Source organism: Protopterus annectens, chromosome 2.part0, assembly GCF_019279795.1.
Source record: "Protopterus annectens isolate FY-2018-M chromosome 2.part0, PAN1.0, whole genome shotgun sequence".
NCBI classification, from domain to species: domain Eukaryota; kingdom Metazoa; phylum Chordata; order Ceratodontiformes; family Protopteridae; genus Protopterus; species Protopterus annectens.
Window position 1 is genome coordinate 1,207,839,074 of NC_056728.1, and position 22,786 is coordinate 1,207,861,859.

Consider the following 22,786-nt stretch of genomic DNA (forward strand, 5'->3'; position numbering starts at 1 on the left):
GGCCTAACATTGATCCCTGTTTTGTACCAGTATTTTTTTTTTTTACTTTCAGAACTGGCACTCTAACCACAAGGGTTTTGTCAGGCAACCAATTAGCTATCCACTTAACAACATAAGAATTTACATTCAGTTTTTGCAAGTCTGTCAGTAATACCTGCACAGGGAATAGTGCCAAAGACCTTAACTAGGATGAGATATGCTATATCTACTGCAAAACCACTACACAGTGCTTCTGTTACTTTTTCAGACAAATTAATGAGGTTAAATAGGCAAGACCTTCCTTTGAAAAAGGTAAGCTGATGAGGGCCCAGAGTTAAGAGATTATCAATGTCTAGACTATTGCAGTCTGAGATACTATGCTTCATTCATTTACATATAATACTAATGAGACTAATATGTCTATAGTTATGAGTTTCTGTGGGTGAGCCACCCTCATGCAATGCTATTATAATGGCTGTTTTCCAGGCATCAGGAATGTGGCTAGTAGACAGCCTTAGATTAAAGAGGTTAAGTAGGGGCTTTGGATAGGTCACATTTGGCACTGATAATCACTCCATGGATGAGGTATTCTTAGCTTTTGAGATGGCTGAGACTATATAGTACTTAAAGGGAATGGTTGGGACTGAGGAATCTAAGGAATAGCTATAATTGTGGCTGGTGTAAAATTTGTATTGAATTTGTAAGCAAGGATATTAACCATTTCCAAGTGTGAAGTATTGTTGTAGACTAGTTCTGAGCATTGTTGTGTGTTAGTTCTTAACTTTGTGAAATAATTAAAGAGTTGTAGTTTTTAGTAGTTATTATTTTTAGTGGCTATTTTAATCTCATATTTAGCTTTGAGCTTCTTAATGATTCCCTTAAGTTCTATAGTTTGCTTAATTGAGCTCTTAAGGAAGGTGGAATGAGACCTCTTGTTTTATTAATGATTTAGATAGGTATTCTACTAAAAGTGTTTGTTTTTATATTCCTCGTAGTTGCTGTGGATAGAGATTGCCTTATCAATATAGCTGTTTAAGTGGGAATAAAAGTAAAAGGCATAGGCAGCAACTTAAGCAATGGCATCCAAGGGAGGAGTATTACAGCAGAATTTATTTAGGTCAAGTAACTGAAGAAGGTTTGTTTTTAAGAAGTCCCTAAGCACAGATTTACAAAGGAAACATTACCAGTTTTAAAGGAAAAGTCACTAATGTATTATCTTATTTAACAAGGCAGAATAATACATATGGGGATGTGTATGGAGTTGCTATATTTGTGAGGACTAGAACAAGGATTGGGGAACACCTAGTAGGACTGCTATCCATTTAAAAAAAAATCTAGCATTTATAATGTTAGTGAAATATTGGGCAAGCTAATCATTGGTATTGTAGATCAGACTGTTTATTATTGAATAATCAAAATCCTCCAGTAGAAAGCTGCTGGGTTAATCGTGATTTCATCTAATGTGTTAAGATCACTATTGTGCTCAGAAAGGGACATTTAGCATGTTCTATAATGATCTATGAAGTTGTACTTAGATTTATTTCTGGTGATTTGGACATACAGGAGTTCAACTGTGGTGTCATGAGAAATCTGTTGTCAGGTGAAGATATCTTAGTGAAATACTAATACCAGTATCTTTCCTGCTACCGACATATCCACAGGAAGCTCAGTCATATCCTTCTGTATGTCCCTCAGGGTATTTCACCTAAGGTCATTCATCTTCATGTGGAATAATACAAGGTCATAATCATATTAATAAGGATAAAGGATTGAAGACCCCTTGTTACATCCTGGTTACTGGCTCAAGAAAGGTAGCTGTCACCCTATTCATATTGTGCCTGGTGAGAGCAGTACCAACATGAATGATAACAGAGTCTCCTTTCCTAAAAACATTACCATAATTACATGCAGTCTCAGTTGCCCATAAGGATTTGGAGTCTGCACCCTTCTGACTCTTACAGATATCGGTCCTGGCTGTGGGAGTGAAGAGTGAATGTAGGGGTGTTTCTATGTGTACTGATGTCTGCAGTTTGTTAGTCTTTAGCCTGCAAGCCTTAGGCAGTGTTTTTTTAACAATCTGCTTAAGTCATTATAATTGAAATGTTCTATGCTGTGTGTGTGTGTGTGTGTGTGTGTGTGTGTGTGTGTGTGTGTGTGTGTGTGTACTGTTTTTTGTTTTTACCCAATCACATAAAGGGTGTACTTATTTAATCAAGGAGGGATGTGATGTCAGTAGATTCTGATGAAGTTTCTTGTTTTGGAAAAGAAAGCGCTCAATGTGAAAACTGGAATAATACCTCCTGTTTTATTTTATTCAAAACTTTTCTTGTGGAATTATGGTTATATTGTTGTTTTTGAACTGCTTTATGGTGTGGCTGCCTTTATTGGGTGCTGCGTGTTGACCTGACCTCTGTGTTTTATTACACTACCTGTGCCTAACCATGCATAGGCAGTGTACTGCATGCATCCAACATAGGCAGCCCTGCAGCACCACCCACAATACTGGGACACCCACAAGATAAGGGACTCACACATGCCAGTCAGGAGGGGGGGAAGGTCACATACCCAACAACAGTCACAGCCAGCAGGACAGGTGTAGACAAACACAGACAAATGCTGTACTATGTCTCTGAATGAGGGGTATGGGTGACCCCCACTCAGGCCTACACGGACAGACTACAGCAGGCCAGGTAGTGGGATGTCAGTTGTGATGGCTAGGAAGTCAGAAACTAATGTGTATGCAATCAAAAGATAAGAACAGTAGTACACCGGTATGACTTAGCCAGCATGATAGGTAAGACTACTGACTGAAATGGACTACAGGACATACCAGTACAGCCCTAGCAAATGTGTACAACTGTCAGGTGTGCCCCCCCACCCCACATATAAATATAGTAACAGTCAGGTGTGCCCCCCCCCAATCCTGTGCAGAAACATAGAAATAGTCAGGTGTACCCCCGCTATGCAGACCTGTTGCAACAGTCAATGCCAAATGATTGGTGGATATCCTGCAGACACAGCATGCTACCTGTCGGTGTGCAATACAAAGGTCAGCTGTGCAGTACAAACCACTGGACATGCTCCACACATGCAAAACAGATGGCCTTATTGGGCATGCTCACACTCTTAGAGAAATGAAGGCAATGTCAATCATCAACATAATGAAAGGTCATACTGGGCATGCTCACAAACTTAAACACATGAAGGCCATGTATGCAAACACCAGTGGACCAGACATATCCAGTGGTTGCAATTGTTACTGCAGACACATGTCAGTATGCAACACTCATACCTTGCACACACAGTGGATAGGAATACAGACATATATGTAAGGACAACACACCATAATACGCCAAAGGTAGATGGATATAGATGTGTGGAAGAGGGTGACCATGACAAGGAGCCATTCACGCCTGTCCAACCGAGCTCAGAGCCAAAGGGCCTCAAACACATCAGGTATAGATGTCACACACTGCAGTTACTAGCAACAAGTACCTGTCACACCACAGACTATGTGGTCCAGGTGCCAGCTGCATAGCATGGCTGTACAAGGACATAGTCAGCTAGTTGCCCTATACATGCACCTGCGACATATGACCCTGTGTGTGGCTGCCTGTGGTATGTCACCCCTACTTGAATGGTGTATAGGCCATGAACACACTGGCCACCCCATAGCGGTACCCTGACAAGCCTGCTGAGGTTATCCGATGTGAAATACATCTTTGGTAGAGCTGTAGGCCAGTAATTTCCGTGGTCCATCCCATAACTGCTGTAGTGTGATACGTTAGGTAGGAGTTCTAACCCCAGACATGGCAACTGTGTGTGTCCCTGTTCGTGTGCATGTCTGTCTCTCACTGACTGCATAGAAAACAATGCCTTTTAGGCTACTCACACCCCTTACTATTCACATACCCTACTTTGGCAAGGCTGATGATGTCACCCACCTAGAAATACACCCCTGGGAAAGCTGTAGCCCAATAATCTCCGTAGCGAATACTGCAACTGTGTACTGCTGTAGTGTGACAATGTAGTTAGGTAGAAGGTCAAACCCCAGATGTTGCAACTGTGCATGTGTGTGTGTCTGTCTGTCACTGACTGTCTAGACAACAATGCTTTTTAGGCTACTCACAACCCTTAGAAGTCGAATACCCACCTTTGGCAAGGCTGCTGATGTCACACAACTTGAAATACACCTCTGGGATGATTGTAGCACAATAATCTCCGCAAAATGTCCCATAACATCATATGGCCATAGTGTGATTAACGTGTTAGTTGATAGTTCTGGCCCCCGACCTGCCAACTGTGTGTGTATGCGTGCATGTCTGAGTGTGTAGAGAGCAATGCTTTTAGGGTACTCACATCCCTTACATTTCACATACCCAACTTTGGCAAGGCTGCTGATGTCACCCACCTAGAAATACTCCTCTGGGAAATCTGTAGCTCATGCTGTAACTGCGTACTGCTGTAGTGTGATAATGTAATTAGGTAGGAGATCAAACCCCAGACATGGCAACTGTGCATGTGTGAGTCTTTGTGTGTGTGTCTGTCTGTCACTGACTGTAGAGAGCAATGCTTTTTAGGTGACTCACACCCCTTACAAGTCGAATACCCACCTTTGGCAAGGCTGCTGATGTCACGCAAGTTGAAATATACCTCTATGACAGTCATAGCCCAATAATCTTCGTAGCACACCCCGTAACATCGTATGGCCATAGTGTGATTAAGGCATTAGTTGGGAGTTCTAGCCCACGACCTGCCAACTGTGTGTGTATGTGTGACTGTGTAGAGAGCAATGATTTTAGGGTACTTACACCCCTTACATTTCACATACCCAACTTTGGTAAGGCTGCTGATGTCACCCATCTAGAAATACACCCCTGGGAAAGCTGCAGCCCAGCAAACTCTGTAGTGCATCCCATAACTGCATACTGCTGTATTGTGGTAAACTAGTTAGGTAGGGGTTCTAACGCCAAACCTAGCAACTGCATGTGTGTCTGTATTTGTGTGCATGTCTGACTGTGTAGAGTGCAATTCTTTTTAGGTTACTCACACCCCTTACAAGTCAAATAGCCACCTTCGGCAAGGCTGCCAATGTCACGCACCTTGAAATACACCTCTGGGACGATTGTAGCCCAGTAATCGCCATAGCACATCCTGTAGCATTATATGGCCATAGTGTGATTAAGAAGTTAGTTGGGAGTTCTAACCCCTGTTGTGTATATATGCGTGTCTGACTGTGTAGAGAGCAATGCTTTTAGGGTACTCACACCTCTCACATTTCACATACCCACCTTTGGCAAGGCTGCCAATATCATGCACCAAGAAATACACCTCTAGGAAGATTGTAGACCAATAATTACCATAGCATGACCTGTAACTGCATACCGCTGCATTGTGAATTAGAAGCGTGGTTGGGTGTCATCCACACATATGGCAGTTCCAGTTGTATTGTGTGTCACTGTCTGTGCAGGGACCAATGCATTTTAGGCTAGTCTTTCGCAGTCATTTCAAATGCCCTACTTTGGCAATCCTGCTGATGTCAGTCAGTGTGAAATACACTTTTGGGCAAAGGCTACTCCAGTAATATCCATGGCGCGTACTATAACTGTGTAGTGCTGTAGTATAATACACTAGTTACGTAGGGGTTTTACTCCCAAACATGACAGGTGTGTGTGTGTTTGTAACCCATATCCTGTGTAGAGGTGGTTGTGACTGTATGACACATGTGGCCAATGTGGAGCGGGTTTTGCATTTTTCTTATATGGTGTCCATACTATATATATCACAATGTCCACTGTACAGGGATAACACCTGTGATATGGCTGAGATGTCAGGGTGCAGAGCCATACCCAGACATTTGACATCAAGGCCAGGCAATCACAGTCAGAAACCCCGGTATTACCCAGAGCACCCTCTCACCCCATGTGTAATACACACACATGCCTAGGTAACAGCCAATATGTGGGTAGTACACTGCATATTGGCCACTGATAGTAACTATGGAGTGACAGTGGTGGGCCACAGAGGGCATGACACCCAGTCCATCTGTCCAATATTCACATACGTGCAGACAGTGCACCACCCCCATGTTCCCCAATGGACAACTGCACCACCTGTGGTGCCATCACATGTGACCCACAATGGACATACTATGCCTGACAACATGCCTGTATGGACAGATACCACTAACACCAAGGAATGCTGATAGCATGTACTCCATGTAGGTGCAGGGTAAAGCTGCTGGCCATTATCATCTCCGACCATAGGTGGCCAGGACTAGCACATCTGATGATAATCTGTGTTCACAACATGGGCGGGACAACCCAGGTACAGTTCTACATGTCACTGTACATGCATGTGGGAGTTGTGCACATTCCAGATGCCATCCATGTCATGGACGAAGGAACACAGACATGGCAAGTGATGCACAGCATAGCCCACACACAGTAGTCACCCAGGTGACTGGATGGGGGATATAATACCCGCCTGAGTGGGCAAATCCCTGAGCCACAATGCAGACCATCATCATGTGGCCTGCTGCCAAGGTACAACCATCGCCTACACTTGGACAGCCGTCTGCCGCAGTCAAACACCACAAAGGGGAGGGTGGCTTAATGGCTAAGGTGTTTGCCTTACAAACACAAGGTGCAGGGTTTGAGTCTCACAAGGGATAATTGGCTAGGCTTAAAATGGCTTGCAAGGGCAGTTAGCTTAGTACTAAACTAGGAACCTATGAACCTATGAACACCTGTGCAGACATGCACCCATGCATGTCAGACATGGCACCCTGTGTTTGTGTGCGTGTGTGTTGCATGCTGCAGATGTTCACATCCACACTCCCAACAGCTCCCATGGGCATACTGCAGCATGCTGTCTGATGTCAGACACCTTCCCATACCATTCGCCCGAACAGCCTCCGTATGACATGTGTGGTGCATGGGATACCTGCAAAGTGATGTGATGTGGCAATCCCACAACCGATGAGTTTTATACCTGGCCCTGCCACGTGTGTCAACGTGTGTGTGTCCTTGTGAGAGTATGGCTGTGTTGACACTGGCACCTGTTCATGCCAACAGGCACATGTATGTCACCTACCATACAGCTAATGTATCCCTGTTGCAGATGTCCCTCACCATCACATATATGTTCTGAGTGCTCCACAACAGGTATCCCATGTGGTGCATCCAGTAATTGCAGCAAACTGTGCTAGCACTACATAGTTGTCAGGGATTTGATACCCTGTGCTGCTAGGTGTGTGACACAAACATGCTTCAGATTTACCCTCCCACCCCTCCCTGACACGTATTTGCCTCTGTCTGCATCTCCCACCCCCTCTCAGGTGGACGTGGAGACCTACACCTGCTTTGCTTAGGCAGCAGCATGTGTAATGTAAGTAATTCTCATGATCAGAAGATGGCCTCTGTATGAATCACAGCCCTCCCCTAGCTGATTGCATGTGAAACAGCTGTGGTAACATTCCCATAGCCAGTTGTATGAAAACACACTCCAATACCTGGGAACATCATGGTGGTGTTTGCCCTTTTCACCCACTGTGAGCAAGAACTAGATTTGTCATGTGCCAAACAGCATCTCAGATGGATTGTGCTGTACCTCTAACAACATACACTGTAGAAAGAGGGCAACAAACAGGAGGTGGATGCGCCTGACCTGACTACAGACTGTAAGTGCTGCTATACTGCATTTGGAGTAATGTTGCTTTCACAGTGTTTGTTTGGATATGGCTGTTGTACATGTCTCAATACCTGCCATGTCAGTTCCATGTTGATGGGGAATCTCCATCTGCAGGGTAATCTGCAGCCTGGGCAGTGTTGTGTCCATGGTTGCATGTGTCACCCATGGAGCATCTAGCTGTCGTCTGCTGAAGGTAGTGTGAGGATTGCAGTCAGTAGCTGGAGAAAGCTGTGGTAGTCACAGACATCATATCCATCAAAGGACATATGTTGCAACAACCCTATAACAACAGTAAATGTATGTGGTTATCACAGCAACATGTCAATATTGGCCCTGTGTATGTGCTTCTAGCCACACCTCTGTCAACCTTTGTACATATATCGTGCATGAAGTGGTGCATATGTGCTGTACACCATACTTTGTGGCATCATATCTGAGAACAAGCCACTGATATATCTGACTGCTACACATGTTATGTACAGTAGGGGTTACATTATATGACATTACCTGCATACTCTGTGGATGTCCGTACAGTACTGAGGTCTGTGTACCTATGGTGAAAGTCAACAGTGTGTGTAGTGTTGATATGTACCTTAGCCTATGTACAGACTGTGGTAGATGACATTGTCCTAGTTCCCCTACTATCAGATGTTACATGCTGCCCCACTGTATGGTATTGTAGTGGCATACATATTTGTAGGGCCATAAACACATGTCCCATACCACAGACAGCCACCAGACCAAACTTTGTAGCAGGCCAGTATTTGTAGGGTCAGTCTGGCAGTGGCACATATGAGGATGGTGTCAAACACATAGTCCATATACTGTAATACCATGCTAGCTAACCATACGTGGCTGTGGCTGTGTTCACATTGGTTGTGGATATGCACTGTCACACAGGTGTATCTTACCCTGTGCTGTGACATGCCTGTTGAGCCTGCTTTATATGCAGGTACATGTGCATTCCCCCTTGGGAGGTGTAAACCAGTGTTGAGCCAGTCTGCCTGCAGCCTGCACGGTGCATTGTGACATGCCTAGCAGCTGAGTGTACCTACCCAGTGGGATGTTATGTGAAGATACTTGCCAGATGTCCCGCTGCCGGACCTCCCCTAACAGTCATGTATGTCAGACAGGGCAGTGGGATGCAGTGCAGATGTATGTCAATACCTATTGTGTAGTATGTGGCCATGGCACCCCTGTACCAGTGGTCATACCATTACAGGCCAGGCAGGGGTGTGTGAATGCATGACCTATGGTTGGCATCATATACCAGTCATTATGTGTTATACCCATCTACATGGCCATCCACATCCATATTGTCAGGCATGGTACACATCTGTATCACTAAGAGCTTATGTGTATACCTCTGGACTGTACAGATTGTGTCAGACCCTGCACATATATTGGCCAATATCTCTGCTGCAGTCCACATCGGCATTACGTGCTAGCAGCAGTACTGTACACTGATGTCCTTTGGATGTTGTTCAGTAACAAATGGCACACATGTTATGAGCAGATGTGACCTCCCACACACACCATGTCTGTGAAGACAATTCCAATGACAGTAGCAATAGTCTACTAGTATACCTGCTATAGATACCTGACATCCCCTGCAACTACGACATTGGGAAAATATGGGCTGGGGTTGGCCTACACTTCATGTCCAGGACATATGGTGGGAATATATGTACATATACATATCCAGATAGCCAGATATATGATTACACATGTGTACTGCATCCAATTAACGTTGTCATGGCAACCACCCACTATAGATTCCCACATCAAGTGTGTGTGGTCCCATTACATCTCCTGTGTGATGGGCATCCGTCCTGTGTGTGGGCAGTAGTGCTACCAACAGCATGTAGCAATACCCCATACAGGAGAACCGGCACACTCAGGGCAGCCACATATTTGTGGGAGGATCAGGAAGTACAGACAGACTGCAAGTGGAGTTGTGTTATGCTTTGTACAGTACTGGTGTTACAGGGTGTGGGTGTGCATACTAGTTTGCCATGGAATGCAGTCTGTCTGCATAGCACACAACTGTGGGCCTACCCTCATGCCAGCTGGAGCTGTGCCTAACATGTCTTGTCTGTCCACCACACAGGTCTTGTGTCAGACAATGCACTGGTAGTTTGTGTGTTGCATGTTACTGATACATGGCTGCATCCACGACCGTCTCTACCAGCAATTCCCTGACTACGGGTATGTTACAGACTATCCTGCAACACCTGCACCTAGCATAGTGTATGGCAATAGTTGTCCACATATGTGCCTGTATTCCAGCCTCTGTCCATCACCTACATACCAAGCTTTGCACATATGTCATGATGCCAGTGGTTGATCCATAGTGGGCTGGGAGTATAATACACTGCCATGTCTGCCATCAGTCCACTGCTGTTGCAACCCCCACACATATGGTGAGGCTGAGGCCATATACATGTGGGCGCCACCTACACAATACATGTGTGCCCTCATGCACTGCAGAGCCCAGTGTATGCAACAGTGGTATATGTTCCTGTATTATTGAGTCTAGGGGGGAGCACCAGAAATGATCTAGGCAGCTACAAAAGTAGGGGGTCTCATTGCTGAGCTGTCTTAAGGTATCTGGATGTACAGTACCATATACCTCACCTTTATACACATTACTGACATGGATATGGGTACTGCAGGACTACTGCCCCTGCCATACAAACTGTTCTGTGTGTTGATGTGCTCGTGATGGTATCAGTTATGTCATGTTATATAGCAGTTACAACCCATGTGGTCATAAGATGTGGTGTATATCACCTACTGTGTTTGTACAGTGTGTAGATAGAGGCTGCTGAACTACACACCTGGAGTATATACTGTTGATTGTTAGCTATCCTGTGGCCCAGTGTGTCTTTCTTATTGTACAATGTGAATGGCTTGTCCTGGACAGCAACAGCTGTGAACCTTTCCAGGCTACTGTATGACTGTAACTGGTCCACTGTAGCATCACTCCTTTGATATAGTTGTCAGAGTCTGAACCGCTATATGGCATGGCATGTAGAACTGTAATAGTACATGATGAAAGGTTTCCATGTCTGCAAACCTGTGGGTGTTGTTTTGTGTATGACCTCTCTGTGGGTGTATGTTACAGCCAACAATTGTCATTTGTATGGGTGGCACATGCAGTGTCCCGTCATTCAGGAGTCAACTGTAGGCTTAGTGGCTGTTCCATATTGTGTGCACCTACCACTTACCACTTATGTATTGTACTGTTCATATGTCTGCATGTGTATGTGTAGTCACATGCATACACACACACATATATATATATATATATATATATATATATATATATATATATATATATATATATATATATACACACACACACACACACACACACACATATATATATATATATATATATATATATATGTGTGTGTGTATGGGTTCATATGACACCGTCGACAACTGACTACACCAACAACCAGCCCTGTAACACGAATTTAATGAAACCGCACAGCATCGACACTTTAAATAACCGACACCGACACCATCGACAATGCGCTACATCGACATCGCATATTACAGCTAACGGGTTCTAACATATGTGAGGTAAGGGATGTATTTCTAAACTTATGTCACTCAGTCTAACATTACAACATCCCTATCACATGCGATAGAACCCGTTAGCTGTAATAATGTCGGCTGTCGTGTCGGTCGCAGGTGTGTATATATATATATATATATATATATATATATATATATATATATATATATATATATATATATATATATATATATATATACATATATATATATATATATGTGTGTGTGTACATATGCATGTACCTCTCAATAACCTAACAATCAACAGTATATACTCAATAACCATCTCCTCACTCCTACTCAACATGGGTTTCGCCTGGCCACAGTACCATAACTGCTCTCCTTTCTTTCCTAGACATTGTCAACCATGCCCGTGACTCTGGAGATATTGTCTCCACTGTTCTTCTTGACCTTTCCAAGGCATTCGACACAATATCCCACACACTCCTTCTCAACCACCTTTCTAACCTCAATCTCTCCCACAATTCCCTTTCTTGGTTCAAAAGTTATCTCTCAGATAGATCCCAAGCTGTGAAATGGAACACAGGTGCCTTGAACTTCTTACCTATCCCTACCGGAGTCCCTCAGGGTTCTATTCTCGGACCCCTGCTCTTTAATGTCTTTATCAATGATCTCCACTCTGCAATTCCTCATTCTCAAATTGTACAATATGCAGACGACTCCACTGTTACCTGCTCAGCCCCTAGCCTTCCCGATCTCAAGCCAAAACTCAACTGGCCTTCACAACCACAGAAAATTGGATGCTTCAAAACCATCTTTCCTTAATGCCAATAAATCCCATATCATTCTCTTCTCCTCAAAAGCTCTGCCTCTTGATAAGCCATCTTCCAAAATCTCCAGCCTCTCCCAGTCCTCAATAGAAGTTGTTAGTTGTGCAAAATTACTCGAGTTACCATCAACGAACACCTGAAATTTAATACTCATATTCAACTAAACATAAAAAAACCCATCAGAAGCTTCGGTATGCTTTACAGAAACGCAAACATTCTTTCTTTAGCTACAAGACAAACACTTGCCACTACCTACCTTCTCCCTTCAATATTGTATGGTGCACCTCTTCTATCCAACCTCACCACTTCTATCTCCTCAAAACTTGAAAGTTGCTACTACAAAATCGCCAAATTGCTACTAACTCCACTCATTCTACACACCACTGCATCTGCCTCAGTAGTCTCCAATGGCTAGAACTCCTAATCACCTCGATTACCTCCAACTTACTACTCCACTGCTCGCCCTGCATTATCTAACATATTGTCTTTCTACACTCCTCTCAGGCCCCTAAGATCTGGCCACCAAAATCTTATTTCGTATACAAACCCAAACGACCTCCTGGCCAACTCCTACTTTCTTATACTACAGCAAAAAATGGAACTTGCTTCCTCCTTCTAAGAGTCACTACAAGCTATGAACAATTCAAATCTCTTCTCCATTCTCACCTCTCCCAAAACTGGAAATGTAATTGTATACTTCCTACCTAGATCTTAATACATCCCAGTTCCAATTTTCCCCCTCTGGTCCCTCTTCTTCAAACTCTCTCCTCAGCTCCCCTTCCTCTACTTCTTTATCGCCTCTCTTTCCCTGCTTAAACTCTCTCCCTGCTTAAACTCTCTATTTATTCCTTTTAAATTGTCTCCTCCCACTGCCTACATGCATGTCTAGTCTCACAAATGTATCTTTTGCCTTTTCATAAGATGTACTTTTAGTCTCAAACATAAAATGAATCTTAGTCTAACTGTTCTTTTTTTTATCTTCCTCCTGGCATCTCTTCTCCTTTAAATTCTTTGCATCTCCTTCACTTCTCCTCTGTGTTACTTATCTTGCATTCAAGATCTATGTATAATTTCTTTTTTATCTCTCTCTTCTATGCTAATAATACAGTTGCATAAAAATATTAATTTCTTATGTATACTGCCAAATGTACTATGTCTTTGGAAATTGTTAAAGGTGTTACTCTGTTAGAACACAGAGTGTTATGTGTGTAATGTATTATTATTATGGAGCTTTTCTCTCCGGGCCTCCACTGAAAACGGGCTTTCGGGCCCAGTGGACTTCCCCGGTTATCAAACTGGAAATAAATAAATATATACTGTTGATTGTTAGCTATCCTGTGGCCCAGTGTGTCTTTCTTATTGTACAATGTGAATGGCTTGTCCTGGACAGCAACAGCTGTGAACCTTTCCAGGCTACTGTATGACTGTAACTGGTCCACTGTAGCATCACTCCTTTGATATAGTTGTCAGAGTCTGAACCGCTATATGGCATGGCATGTAGAACTGTAATAGTACATGATGAAAGGTTTCCATGTCTGCAAACCTGTGGGTGTTGTTTTGTGTATGACCTCTCTGTGGGTGTATGTTACAGCCAACAATTGTCATTTGTATGGGTGGCACATGCAGTGTCCCGTCATTCAGGAGTCAACTGTAGGCTTAGTGGCTGTTCCATATTGTGTGCACCTACCACTTACCACTTATGTATTGTACTGTACATATGTCTGCATGTGTATGTGTAGTCACATGCATACACACACACATATATATATATATATATATATATATATATATATATATATATATACGCACACACACACACACACACATATATATATATATATATATATATATATATGTGTGTGTGTATGGGTTCATATGACACCGTCGACAACTGACTACACCAACAACCAGCCCTGTAACACGAATTTAATGAAACCGCACAGCATCGACACTTTAAATAACCGACACCGACACCGCCGACAATGCGCTACGCCGCATATTACAGCTAACGGGTTCTAACATATGTGAGGTAAGGGATGTATTTCTAAACTTATGTCACTCAGTCTAACATTACAACTACATCCCCTCACATACGTTAGAACCCGTTAGCTGTAATACGCGATGTCGGTGTGGCGCGTTGTCGATGGTGCCGGTGTCGGTTATTTAAAGTGTCGATGCTGTGTTACAGTGCTGGTTGTCGGTGTAGTCAGTTGTCGACGGTGTCATATGAACCCGTGTATATTTGTATGTGTATATATATATATATATATATATATATATATATATATATATATATATATACACATATATATATATATATATATATATATATATATATATATATATATATATATATATATTTGTGTGTGTACATATGCATGTACCTCTCAATAACCTAACAATCAACAGTATATACTCAATAACCATCTCCTCACTCCTACTCAACATGGGTTTCGGCCTGGCCACAGTACCATAACTGCTCTCCTTTCTTTCCTAGACATTGTCAACCATGCCCGTGACTCTGGAGATATTGTCTCCACTGTTCTTCTTGACCTTTCCAAGGCATTCGACACAATATCCCACACACTCCTTCTCAACCACCTTTCTAACCTCAATCTCTCCCACAATTCCCTTTCTTGGTTCAAAAGTTATCTCTCAGATAGATCCCAAGCTGTGAAATGGAACACAGGTGCCTTGAACTTCTTACCTATCCCTACCGGAGTCCCTCAGGGTTCTATTCTCGGACCCCTGCTCTTTAATGTCTTTATCAATGATCTCCACTCTGCAATTCCTCATTCTCAAATTGTACAATATGCAGACGACTCCACTGTTACCTGCTCAGCCCCTAGCCTTCCCGATCTCCAAGCCAAAACTCAACTGGCCTTCACAACCACAGAAAATTGGATGCTTCAAAACCATCTTTCCCTTAATGCCAATAAATCCCATATCATTCTCTTCTCCCCCTCAAAAGCTCTGCCTCTTGATAAGCCATCTTCCAAAATCTCCAGCCTCTCCCAGTCCTCAATAGAAGTTGTTAGTTGTGCAAAATTACTCGGAGTTACCATCAACGAACACCTGAAATTTAATACTCATATTCAACTAAACATAAAAAAAACCCATCAGAAGCTCGGTATGCTTTACAGAAATGCTAACTTTCTTTCTTTAGCTACAAGACAAACACTTGCCACTACCTACCTTCTCCCTTCTCTATTGTATGGTGCTCCTCTTCTATCCAACCTCACCACTTCTATCTCCTCAAAACTTGAAAGTTGCTACTACAAAATCGCCAAATTCGCTACTAACTCCACTCATTCTACACACCACTGCATCTGCCTCAGTAGTCTCCAATGGCTAGAACTCCCTAATCACCTCGATTACCTCCAACTTACTACTCCACTGCTCGCCCTGCATTATCTAACATATTGTCTTTCTACACTCCTCTCAGGCCCCTAAGATCTGGCCACCAAAATCTTATTTCGGTATACAAACCCAAACGACCTCCTGGCCAACTCCTACTTTCTTATACTACAGCAAAAAAATGGAACTTGCTTCCTCCCCTTCTAAGAGTCACTACAAGCTATGAACAATTCAAATCTCTTCTCCATTCTCACCTCTCCCAAAACTGGAAATGTAATTGTATACTTCCTACCTAGATCTTAATACATCCCAGTTCCAATTTTCCCCCTCTGGTCCCTCTTCTTCAAACTCTCTCCTCAGCTCCCCTTCCTCTACTTCTTTATCGCCTCTCTTTCCCCTGCTTAAACTCTCTCCCCTGCTTAAACTCTCTATTTATTCCTTTTAAATTGTCTCCTCCCCACTGCCTACATGCATGTCTAGTCTCACAAATGTATCTTTTGCCTTTTTCATAAGATGTACTTTTAGTCTCAAACATAAAATGAATCTTAGTCTAACTGTTCTTTTTTTATCTTCCTCCTGGCATCTCTTCTCCTTTAAATTCTTTGCATCTCCTTCACTTCTCCTCTGTGTTACTTATCTTGCATTCAAGATCTATGTATAATTTCTTTTTTATCTCTCTCTTCTATGCTAATAATACAGTTGCATAAAAATATTAATTTCTTATGTATACTGCCAAATGTACTATGTCTTTGGAAATTGTTAAAGGTGTTACTCTGTTAGAACACAGAGTGTTATGTGTGCAATGTATTATTATTATGGAGCTTTTCTCTCCGGGCCTCCACTGAAAACGGGCTTTCGGGCCCAGTGGACTTCCCCGGTTATCAAACTGAAATAAATAAATATATATATATATGTATATATATATATATATATATATATATATATATATATATATGTATATATATATATATATATATATATATATATATATATATATATATATATATATATATTTATAAATATGTATACCTGTATCTGCATTTATGTGTCTGTGTATCTGAAACCTGGTAAGGTTATGTGCACAAGCCACATAAAACATTCTCCATGGGAGCCAGACTGTACTGCATGATATGTTACCAATAACAGCCTGACATCATACAGGTGGGATGTAGTACAGGTAACATCATGTGCCCATGTTGTCACTGGTCCTGGTTATGGGATCTCCAACACTTGGTAGTGTATTGCAGGTTGGACATGTTTGGCTGGGAGGAATGCCTATCTGTACAACTCGCATAGTGTGTGGTGCCTCTCAACCACATTAACGTAACATGTAGCCTGTTACACTCCTCTCCCTAACAGCTACATGTCCCTTGCAGTACCAGCACAACAGTGTTGTACCAATGGGTCTGTAGGCATGGGAATCCCGCTGAGGTCTGCCACGTGTGTGTATGTGTGCATGTGTGCATATCTGTAGGGTACACCGGTCCGAGTCTACATACTCCTATTACGATACACATTGCCACACAGTAGTACGGATATTGTTGTTTTCACCCATAGGTATGGCAATGCAATGCAACACCCCACTATGCTTGTGGCATGTGCATTACATGCTTATCCCTGTGATACAACTGTTGTGATATGCAATGGGTTGTTTTTCCGTCATGGCCAATGTGTGATAGTGAGTATGTCAGAGTATCAAGATGGGTTCTGGTGTGTACAATATCCAGTGGGAGATGTGGGTGTTGTGTACACTGTCTTTACACCATGGCACACCTGGTATATGGCCCATGTACCATTCTCAGGTGGCCAATGTAACCATCACCCATACAGGTGACAGATAACAGGATACAGCCCAGTTGGGGTGTGGCCAAGGATGAACACAGGATAGCAGCAGATTTCTTCAGCTCCACCAATTTCATTACATTGACAGGAATTAATTACTTAAAAAATTAATTCTTGAAGTAATTTTCTTTCTAAATATGTTTGTTTTATATAGTTCTTGAACTATATCTAAAAAAGAAAGGAAATCTTAATAATATTCCTGTCAGAAATTACTTTGGAAATTTTCCTGTCAGTTTATCAGTCTGAAATGAGTTCCAGTAAGACAAATTCTCAAGACTCCAGCATCAAGAAAGAACTTCAGTCTCTGATAATTATAGTCCAGCAACTTACTGCTAAGATGGATAAAATGGATACTAAAATAGACACTTTCATAGAAAAACTACAAAACAAATAGACTTGTTACATATGGACCTGCAACAACAGAAGATCCAGATGACAGGCATAGAAGAAGCTGTGAATGACATGGAAAATAAAATACAAGAACAGGAAATCAACATTGAGTTTCTGCTGAAACAAAATACACATTTACAAACAAAGCTGGATGACCTGGAAAATAGATCTAGGCGCAATAACATTAGGATTTTTGGACTGCCAGAAAATATTGAAGGTAACAATATTACTTCTTTTTTAGCAACATGGCTCCCTAAAACTTTAGATTTACCAGAAGCATTCTCTTTTGGTATCGAAAGAGCACATAGATCTATAGCTAATACTAACTCTAACAAAAACTATCCTAGATCAGTTACACTTAGATTTCTATCATCTTTTGATAAAGAGATGGTTCTTAAATCTGCTTGGGCTAAAGCTCCTGTTAAGTTTAATGAGACAACTGTGCGTTTGGCAATGACTATTCTTCCATGGTAATTGCTAAAAGAAAAGTTTTTCTGCCACTAATAAGGGAGCTTAAAAAAGCACAGTTTAAAACATACCTTCTGTTTCCTGCCAAGCTTAAAATCTTCCTTCCTGATGGTCCTAAGGTCTTCGATGATTTAGACTCTGCTTTACTGTTTGTCAAAGAAAAAAGGATTTTGGATAAAATAGAAGAAATGGAATGGGCTATTTCTTCATTAAAGAGATTGGCAACTGAAGCTTCCTGGAAGACTTCAGAGAAGAAGAAGAGACTAAAAAACAAATGATTTGTTATATGTTTTTTCTCTCTCATCATTTTAGTTCATTATTAATCTTTTTGAATATAGTTCCTGCATTTCCAGAAAGCCACAAATATTTTGGAAAAGATTTAATCAAAGTTATTCTCTATGTGCAAAGAAATGTTTTGTTTCATAACCAGTCAAAATGCCTGAGGATATAATGGCAGGCTGTGACTCGATTTGTTTTTCTTTCTGAAAAAAGTAAGGTTAGTAATTTGATACATTTTTTTATCTTTACCTTTTCTTTTCCTTCTTCTTTTATTATTTTCTTTGTTTAAACAATGACATTCTATTTAGATTATGTAGTGGGTAAAGGGTGGGGCAGGGCAGGGAGAGAACAGTAATGAAAATATCATTAATAGAATAATAACATATTTATTTCTTGTAAAAGTTTATAAGTTCTTCAAATGCTATTTCCAATTATACTTTCTTGATTATACTGCTTATGCTTGTTTGTAAATAATCTGTCATGCTTTAACTAATAATAATCAGAACTAAATAAGAGTAAATAATATGTTTTATTTTTAACTCTATTAATATAAACAGTAAGTAACAGTCCATTGTATATACTTCTTACAGCTTTCTCTTACATTTTTTTATTTCTGCCTCACTCCCTTTTATTTTCTACTCTCTTTTCTTTTCTTTATTAATATATAGAAATGCTTTAGACTGTGTGGGCACAGTGAATAATAGGATTTGTATGAACATTGAGTTGGGAGAAGAATGCTGAGTTTTATTGCTTGTTGGTAATTTTGAGTTTAATTTCACTTGCATAGAGGCTGTGATGATCTGTGGAATACATTGTGGAGGTTCTGTCATGTTTAGATGCATTTACAATGCTAAATGAATGTTTGTCACTAGTTTTTAATAAGTTTCCCGCCAAAATGTTAAGAGAGACAATCTGGGATGTGGGCTGTCTTATGCACAATGTCCTTGAGTTACCTCAGAATCTTCAAATCACAGAATTCTCACAGAGAAACTGAAAGCAGTTAGTATAAACATTGACAAAGTTATCACACTGACACACCACAGATTCAGGAAAAATACTCTGTTCATAAAATATGCCAGTTATAATGAGTTTAAATGATGTAGTTTCTTGTAGTAAGTAAATGTCTTATTTTAGAAGGCATAACAAATGAAACATTTATTTAAATGTTTTGAAAATCTACTTAACAGCAGCATAATCATCTGTGTTAAAACTTTGTGTTCCAAACATATACTTTACTATAACTCATTTAATTCATCTGATTGACAAACATAAATAATCTTATAACTCTATTCTGGAAGAAATGTCATGTCATATATTTTAAAGCAGTAGGTTAGCATGATTGTAAAATCTGGTTACCAATATGTGTTTGCTGTGCATTATTTTGTATAAAGCAGACAGATTTATTCTAGGGACAGCAAGTAGGATAGTGCTCTACTAACACACAACTCAGTGAGATCAGATATATATATATATATATATATGTGTGTGTGTGTGTGTGTGTGTGTGTGTGTGTGTGTGTGTGTGTGTGTGTGTGTGTGTGTGTGTGTGTGTGTGTGTGTGTGTGTGTGTGTGTGAGTGTGATGGCTTTTTTTCTGAGAATCTGCATAACTATCCAATATGATTTATAATAATTTCTATGAATACAATATTTTACTCTATTGGCAAAATTAATGTTTGCCACAAGTTTTAATAAGTTTCCCGCCAAAATGTTAAGGGAGACAATCTGGGATGTGGGCTGTCTCATGCATAGTGTCCATGAGTTTCCTCAGAAGCTTCACTCACAGAATTTTCACAGAGAAACTGAAAGCAGTTAGTATAAACATTGACACGGTTATCACACTGACACACCACAGATTCAGGAAAAATACTCTATTCATAAAATATGTCAGTTATGATGAGTTTGGATGATGTAGTTTCTTGTAGCAAGTAAATATCTTATTTTAGAAGGCATAGAAAATGAAACATTTATTTAAATGTTTTTGAAAATCTACTTAACAGTAGCATAATAATCTGTGTTAAAAACGTGTGTCCCAAACATATACTTTACTATAACTCATTTAATTCATCTGATTGGCAAGCATAAATAATCTTATAACTCTATTCTGGAAGAAATGTCATGTGATATATTTTAAAGCAGTAGGTTAGCATGATTGTAAATCTGGTTACTAATATGTGTTTGCTGTGCATTATTTTGTATAAAGCAGACAGATTTATTCTAGGGACAGCAAGTAGGATAGTGCTCTACTAACACACAACTCAGTGAGATCAGATATATATATATATGTGTGTGTGTGTGTGTGTGTGTGTGTGTGTATGTATATATATATGTGTATGTGTATATGTATGTGTGTGTGTGTGTGTGTGTGTGTGTGTGTGTGTGTGTGTATGTGTGTATATGTGTGTGTGTGTATGTATGTGTGTGTGTCTGTGTTTATGTGTGTGATGGCTTTTTTTTTTTTTTTTAGGTAATAACGCAGGTGTTTCTGAGAATCTGCATAACTATGCAATATGATTTATAATAATTTTATGAATACAATATTTTACTCTATTGACAATAATGAGTTTAAGTAAATGCTCATATACAAACAATTCAAGATTTTTGGAAGCTGTTGATAGAATTCACATGACAGAAAATAGATGCATCTTAATGCATGTAATGTCTGAATCATATTAGCCAAAGTTTTTGATTTAAATGAATGTTAGAACATAATTTTCTCTCCTCTTGATTTCTAACATTAAGATTATTTGAATGCTATTAGAATTCAAGTGTTATATATTACATAGATCTATATAATAGTATGAACAGTTTTAAAAAAAAAAAAAAAAAAAAAAAGTTTATTTTAGTTTATATGATGCTGTTTTACCAAATGTGTAGTTTTGTCTTGATAGATAATTGAATTGAAAACTGTTAACCTCAGTTAAATATAACTAGTATTAAATTGATAAGGTGGTAGCTGAGGTACTGCTTAGGGTAGGGGGTTAACTTGAGTAGTAAATACTGCTCTAAGTTGGACTTTTCAACTCCAGGCGGGATGCAAGGTTTAATCCTTACATTATTTTCACTTGTTCATTGTTATATGTATATAGTTTTGACATCCACAATATATTTTGTACACTCATTGTCACTACAAACAAAATTGAATCCTATACAAAATCCCATAAGAGATTTAATAAATACAGCTATATTTAAAGGTACACCTAAAAGAGGAGATGTAACATTATTTATCTTGTTATTTGTTATTTCGATCATAAGATTCTTGAGTTTTAAAAATGCCAAATGACATCTTTAAAAGGAATTTCTTTAAACATTAATGGATTGAATAATCCGTGTAAAAGGGCAAGCCTAATAATATACATTAATCTACACAAGGCCAATCTAGTCTTCCTGCAATAAACCCATCTCTTGAAAAAAGATATTGATAAACTAGCCACTAATAAGTATGCAGTATTGGTTAGTTCAGAGCACACTCAGAAAAAAAGAGGAGTGGCTATTTTATGGAATAAAAGTATGCCCATTCCTAAAACCATTAAGTCTTATCAGGATGACAAAGGAATGTTTTGTATGGTTACAATACAAATTAATGGGAAGACTTACACTGTAATTAATGTATACTGGATACCTGGAATTGGTATTAATACAGTGAAACATCATATTGATAAGATCATATCATTCTCTATAGGGGATATTATTTCAGCTGGTGATTTTAATTGTATACTACATGAAAGTGATACTACCACTATAAAGAAAAGAAGAATTACATCTAATGCAAAACATTTAAATGATTTTGCTAATTCTTATCATTTGAATGATATTAATAATCAGATAGAGTCAAAATCATTACCATACACCTTTTTTCTAACAGATACAAAACTTATTCAAAAATATATAGGGTCTTTATTTCTAACCAGATGGTAACAGATTTAATTAATTCCAAAATCATTTCATGTCCTATATCTGATCATAACTCAATTGTTTTTGAATTCATGATAAAAAATACTCATAATGTTCAGATCAAAAGGATACCAGCATACTTAACTCAGCTAAAAGACTATAAAGAATATATACTTTCAGAAGTACAACATTTTCTAGACATAAATAATACTCCTGAAGTCTCCATTGTCTATGTTTGGGATGCCTTAAAATCATATCTATATGGACAAAGTATCAGATGGTACAATAACAAAAGGAAATCTTGGGATAAGGAATTGTTAGATATTCAAAGTAAACTAGACTCTTATAAACATAATAATAAAGAAAATATTATGGACAAGAAAGTTATTGAAGAAATAAACAAACTAAATGAGAAATACAAAGAAATTTTAACTCATAAAGTTAAAATAACTTTAGAGAATACAAGTTTTGTCTTATTCAATAAGCCCCAAATACTTACATAGACTTAAAA